Genomic DNA, 6,696 nt, shown 5'->3' with positions numbered 1-6,696 from the left:
TCCGCTGCAGGGCACGCCAGGGTCCCCTGGACAAGGCTCCAGGAGGCTTCTCTCTCCGCTCCTGGGTGCGAGGCTGCACAGAGACCATGGCACAGAGGACCTGAGGCCAAGGGAAGGGGGACCCCTCCGTCCACTCCAGCCCTGCGCCTGCCCCTGACGGCTCGGAACCTGACAGCGCCCCCCACCATGCACTCTCCTTCCCTGTGGCTGTAGGGACTGATCACGGCCACTGGCAGGCCACGGAGCCTCCCTGAGGTGGATGAAGGATCTTGGTCCATTTGCTCCATCTGACCGACGTGTGCATGGGGCTCCCGGCCCCCCCAGAACCCAGAACCTTCCTGACCTGAAGACCCTAAGGACCCTGGGCTGCAGGGGTGAACTCCCCATCATGGGAGGGGTGTGGCCACAGGTGGGGTGCCACAGAGCCAGCAGATCTTGGGATGGAAGATGGGAAGATGCTGTGTGCTGGCTCAGAATGTCGCACGACTGTACTCAAGCGTTCGCCCACACACTGAGCAGCCACGCCGTGCTGGGTGCTGCGGCCCCCCGGACAGCCACCAACCCCAGTCCTCAGCAGCGAGTCCTGATCCAGTGGGGTAAACCATGTTGAATGAAACCTTATAGAAATAACCTCAATTCCTGCCCCTAATGGTGGGCCTGGCTGTCGGGTGGGGCACGCAGGGAAGGTGCCCGGAAGAGGAGCACTGGGGCGCTGGGCTCCCCAGATGCGCCTCTACCCCGAAGGCAGGCATGTGGTCCGAGACTGTCCCCCTGGGGTTCTAACAACAGAGAAAAGAAGCGCCTGTTTCATTTTAAACGTGGCCTCTGCTGGGGGTTGTAGGCAACGGAATTCTATGCTTCTTAGTTTTGTTTGAATTTTTACAATGAAGGGAGAAACGCCATTTTCTTTTGGGTAAAAAAAATGTAACTGGTAAATACAAACATGTTTGTTTTTCCTCAGTTGGTGTTGAAGTGAGGAAAAAAGTAACTTTGCAGAGAGAGATGAAGAGTAGCTGTGGGGAGGCCCAGGCCCTCCAACGGCTGGTGGTGTGGCCCCGCCCTAGGGCACTCTGCCTCAGTTTCCCTTCTTGGGAAGCCGAGGCTGCCCCTGGCTAGCTGAGACCAAGAGAAGGACGCCCCCACGCTCCCGTTGTGTTCTGCTGTGGCCGTCCCTGAGTCTCTGCCCGCTGGGTCCCTGGCCGTGACCTGCGTGGCTCGGGGGTCACCGCCCTGCTGCAGCACCCAAGCAGAGGGTCTGTCCCGCTGGGAGGGGTCCAGGTGGGAACCAGGCCCTAGGCTCTGGGCTCCAAGGAGCTGGGGCCTCCTGCTGGGGTGGGGCAGGCAGGCTGGCTCCCTGGAGGCGGTGCTGGCCAGCACCGGACTCCCTACACCTCATGGCACCTTCCTTCCTTGGGGCCTCTTGGGACAGAGGCCAGGACCGCTGTCAGCACAGGGCCCAGCTCAGAAGTGGGCCGCACATGCCGCAGGGGCAATCCGCGGTGGGGAGGGCGGCAGGTGCCTCTGGGAGGTGGGCGCCGGCTCCTCCCCATCTGTCCAGAGGGAGGCTGGTCGGAGCCTCAGGCCGTCCCTCAGGCTCCTGGAGTTCCCACGGGGTGTCCTCCAGCGCTGGTGCCTTTCTTCACTGTTCAAGGTACGGGAGGAGTGCCCACAGCACAGCCTTGCCATTGTTGGCTCCTGTGGGCCCTATTCCGGAACCCGCCCCAGGCTCGGCCCCCCCTGCTGTGTGCGGCCCCGAGCACAGGCCTGTTTGGAGCCCTCGCAGGGACGGGAGGGGTCTACAAGGGGGCACATGGAGTCAGGTTCCCTGGGACCCGCAGGCCCTTGGCGGCAGGGGCGTGGGAGGGACGGGAGCTGTGGGGTGGAAGGGCAGGGACTCCTGCGTGTTCCTCCCTCGCATCACCTCCGAGCCTCGCTGTTCTAAGTGGGAAGCCAACATTAGTACAGCCACACTCGGTACCCCCCGCCCTGGGGCAGGAGGCCAGACGGCCCCCACGAGTGAGGGCCTCTGGGGAGCAGGGGAGGGGGTGCACGTCACTTCCTTGGGCAGCGGCCCACCTCCAGTGGCCTCTGAACGTCCCCTGGTGCAGAGGGACTTGCCAGCTTGCTGACAGGTGGGCAGTACGAGGGCAGCCACCCCCCTATTTGCACGCTCACCCTGCACCAGCAAAGCCCCGTCACCCCTCCCCGCCCAGCCTCTCAGGGCAGCCACGGTGCAAGGTGCCCGGGGTGCTCAGCCCCCACCCCGCGCCCGCCCCGAGCAGGGCACCGGCCTGAATACAAGTCCTGAGTGCGGTGGCTTGGCCGAGCCCCAGCGTCCTGGACCAGGGGCGCCCATGTCCAAGTCCTGGTTTTGCTGCAAGGTCCCCCGGAGACACACACCCTAAGCCCATGATGGCCTGCTGGCCCACGCATCCCTCTGCCCGAGGGATGGCCGTGCTGACGTGTGCTGCGCAGAGCCCCTCGGGGCTGAGGCTCCCCAGAGACAGGCTGGGGCAGGCCGAGGAGCCCTCTCCTCCAGCTGGGCCAACGCACTCTCGGCCACATGAAAGACTTGACTTTCCTTGCTGATTTTTGAAAATTATTGCACCAAATGTTTACCAGTGAAATGCTGATTGTGATGATAAGGAGGCTGGAGAAGCCAAGAGAAAGAGCCCAGGGCTCGAGAGAGGGAGGTCACAAAACCCCCTTTCTGGGCACAGAGCTCCAATCCCAGGAGCGTCCCACTGGAATTTGCCACCAAAGTGCCTGTTTTTATTTAAATGGCCCAGAGCAAGTCTGACTAAACTAACATTCCCACGCCAACACTCAGCAGCGCCTCTGGTTTTTGGCAAATTTTTTCCTTAGCTGTCAAGGCAGGAATATAGAAGAATTCTGGTCTTACTTAAGGATGGTCAGGGGTTTTTCCCTTCCCCTTGGAGACATGGAAATAACTCACAGATGTGCTCTACCTGCTGATGTCTGCGCTCGGGTTTACCTCAGGAACACAAGTCCCTGGGCGCCCTGTAACCCAAACCCCACTTGCTTTGTAAGAGGGGGGCCTGGGGGAAGTGTGGGGGAGGACGGAAGTTCTCAACATGTTTAAATGCGTCGGGAGCAAATGGGAGGGAGCCCAGGAGGCCCTGAGAAACAGGCTGAGGCTAAGGATGGCAGAGCCCCACCTGGGCCGCGGGGGCTCCTGGCCTCTCTTGAGCAATTCTTCCCTGTAAAAATAAAAGTGGACTTACTTTTAAAGGGAAATGTCCAGCTATTTTTAACCCCAGAAAGGAAGAAAGGGAAGGAGGAGGAGGTCGGGAAGGAGGGAGAGAGGGAGGGAGGCGGGGAGAGGGAGGAGGGACTCCCCGCATGGCCGGCTTTTCCTTGAGTGACTCAGCCTGTGCAAAGCCGCATTTCTACCAGAGCCTGAGGGGTGGGGCCAAGCAGTTTCGTCCCCTGGGGCCCTTTCTTTTTGGAGAAAGTTCTGGGCTGCAGCCAGTGGGGCGGGCAGGGTGGAAGGTCCCCAGAGCTGTCGTCCTTGGAGCCCCGTGCCCACCCCGCAGGTTCTGTGGGGTCCTGGGACCCATGGGGGCGAGGACTGATGTGGGCAGCCCCGGGTGCCAGGCTGGGCTCCAAGCCACACTGAGAGCATCAGTGTGTCCTGTCCCTCCAACGGGCTTGATGACAGCTTCCCCGTTGGGGCCCAGCCCCCTCGGCCAGCCCCTGTCTCAAGGGGTCATCTCTGGACTCCAAAGCCTTCTCAGAGCCTGCCCCCACGATGTCCCTCATCCACGGAGCTCCCCTGATTTTCTCAGCACCCAAACAGTACCCTGGAGTCCCTGCAGGACCTTTCCTCCTTGGGGCCTCAGCCTCCAAGGGACACCCAAGGGGTGAGCCACCAAACCCTAAGTGACCCAGCCCCAGGCCCAGCTGAGCTCGGTTCCCGCTCCGTGGACCGCTGAGGGGATCCGGGGGCCTGGAGAGGTCCGAGTGGGGCTCCTCCTTCTCAGGGCGTGGGATGCCACGCCGAAGGCCACCTACAGTTGGGGTTTCTGCTCTGAGCAGTCCAGGGGCTGCTGGGAGAGGCAGGGGGGTCTCTGTGGGGTCTGTAGTGCTTTGGCCCCCCTGTAGCATGTTTCTCAAGTGACAAGCCTTGTGGTCCTCAGAAGCCACCCCAGCCCGTGCTCGCTAGCTCACCTGCTCACAGGCAGGCTACCTGTTCGGGGACTTGCCCGGGCAAGGCGCTCCCTAGGCTCTTGGCCTACCTCTGTGATGCCAGCCCTCCTTCCTGGGCCTCACCGGCAGGAGGGAACGGGCCCTCGGCCTGCCCTGACAAGAGGCCTTGAGGCTCCTAAGCAGTGACCACCAGGGGTGGTAGGTGTACAAGACCCCCCCACAGGCAGAGCCCTGTGTGGAGCCCCACACTACTGTTAGTCACAGCTGCATCTGGAACGACAGACATCTTCCCGAGGGCTCTGGGATGGCTTCCTGGAGGAGGTGAAGGCTAAGGAGGGAGGGGTCATTTCTGCAGAGGACAAAACGTGCAGACAGCAGAGTGGGGCACTGACCCATTGCCGGCAGGCCCAGGGGGAGATGCTCAGCCCCTGCAGGTAGCCCCAGCCTGCTCACTCCTCGTGCGGACTTCTGGGTGCACGCCTGGGCCTGGTGACTGTGGACCCCTGCGTGGGGTGCAAGGGGCAAACAGGGATGCGAACTCTAGACCCTAGCCTATGCCCTTCCTCCTCAGAACAAGGGGGAGCCCTCCAAGGTCTGCCTGAATCCATCCTCGGGAAACACAGCAAGATGCTAGTAGAGTTCCACACGCATGCGCCCGCGTGGAGACGCACTGCTGGAGCCCAGCGTCCAGCTCAGGGAACTGGGTGGCTAGCCCCGGCCTGTCCACCCGAAGCGATGCCACAAAGCCACTAAGCCCACACCTTGGAAAAACTCAGCCCTCCGGGAAATGCTTCTGGTTGGTCTCAAGCAGAAAAAAGTAGATAGGACTTTAGAAAGGATGGGGCCACTGAGGCCCAGGGGGCAGTGGTGGTCCCTTGGGGGGGCGGTCAGTGGCCAGAATCCAGTGCTGGACCTGCACCTGGCTGTGGCTCATCATGGGTGGGGTAACAGGTTGGACACTCCCCCCTGGGCTCTCTTTACAAGCAGGTCAGATATGTTTTACGATCAACTTCAAAAGGTGGTGAGTGAGGCCCTTCCCTTGTGTTCTAGAATCTTCCCACAGCTGCTCTGCAGGCTACCCCCTCCCCCCAGGTCAGGCCTATGCACTTGTCAAAGGCTACAACCTCAGCCCAATTTGTGAGCCCTTGCTCCTCCCACCAGCACCCCTCCCCTCTGCTTCAGGGCCCCTGCAACCCACACTGAGCAGACCTGGGCCCATACCCTAAGTGCAACTGGCTGCCCCCCACCTTGTGACCCATATAGGAGGGTGGTGCACACACAGCCCTCTGCAGCCCTCCAGGGGCCCATCTGCTGTTGGGGACGGAGGCTCAGACCTGGCCTGATCAAGAGCCAGCCTTGGCCTAGCTTTTCTGAAAACTCAGGAGCATACGCTTACCTTCCTCCAACCCCCCGGGGCTGCGAGGTGTCCCAAGGGGGCACAGGAAGCACCCAGACCAGTCACTGCCAGAAGGAATAGGCTCAGCAGCCCATGACCAGGGTACTCAGCCCTTGCTACACCTTAGAATCCTGGGGAGCTTTAAACACATTGACTGCCCCCCCCAAGCAGGTTGAGTCACTGCTGACTAGCTCCCCCCCCCCAAAAGGGGGCTGGAGGGGTTTTCTTCTGGGGGCAGGAATGGGCCAAATGTCAGCATGGCCTCCCCAGCCCTCCCTGACCACGGCACCCCAGTATCTCCGGATGCAGGAGAGGGGAACTGACCCAAGTCAGTCTGCCCAGGGTGAGAGTGTGGGGGCCTTCTCTCCATTAGGGCCTGGCAAGCTGGCCCAGGGGAGACACCGAGAGCCTGAGGTGGCCCCTGGCCACTGCCAGCAACCCCTCTGGAAGCCAGCCCTGCTGCCTCACCCCTACTGGTTCAAGCTCTGCAGTCAGCCTGGGGCCTGTTCATCAGCGGCCTTGTCGCAGCCCCGACCTGAGCCAGGCAGGCACCCAGTCCAGCTCCATGCTGCCCCTGCCCCTGCTTTCCCATCAGGTTTCTGGAGTGGCCAGCACCCTACATCTACCTCCCTCTCCTTGTTTCTCCCAGCTGCCCCACACCTACGTCCACAGGTCCTAGGCTGGCGGAACCCCTCCCCTCCCCTCCCTCCAACCCCCTGGCCTGGGAAGTTTGATCAAGACCCACAAGAAGGCTAGGCCAGAAAGCTCAGGCCTAATTTGTGAATGAATAAGCTTTGCCTCCGCATGCCAGGGCCCTGCCCACCCCCTGGCCACCCACCTCAGGCCAGCCCCTGCCTTGGCCATTCACAGGCCCTTCCCAGCCCCAGCCACTCCGGCTCTCCAGGGTCTCCTTGGCCCCTGTTGCCCTTGGGGTACCCAAGGCAGCGGGTGGTACAGGTGTTGGAAGCCTGGGAAGCCTGGTTGTCCTGTCTACCATGGGCTGAGAGCACCCGGCTCCTGGGTGAAGCCCAGAATAGAGTTAGCACAGCCGGGCCAGACCCAGGTAAGACTCCCCTACCCAGAGCTCCCTCCTCCCCTCCTCCCTCTAGCGCTCCCTCCTCCCTCCCTCC

Source organism: Callorhinus ursinus, unplaced genomic scaffold, assembly GCF_003265705.2.
Source record: "Callorhinus ursinus isolate GAN/ISIS: 27379988/994484 unplaced genomic scaffold, GSC_fseal_2.0 scaffold126, whole genome shotgun sequence".
NCBI lineage: Eukaryota > Metazoa > Chordata > Mammalia > Carnivora > Otariidae > Callorhinus > Callorhinus ursinus.
The sequence above is the reverse complement of the archived record's forward strand: the minus strand, read 5'-3'. Positions refer to the sequence as shown.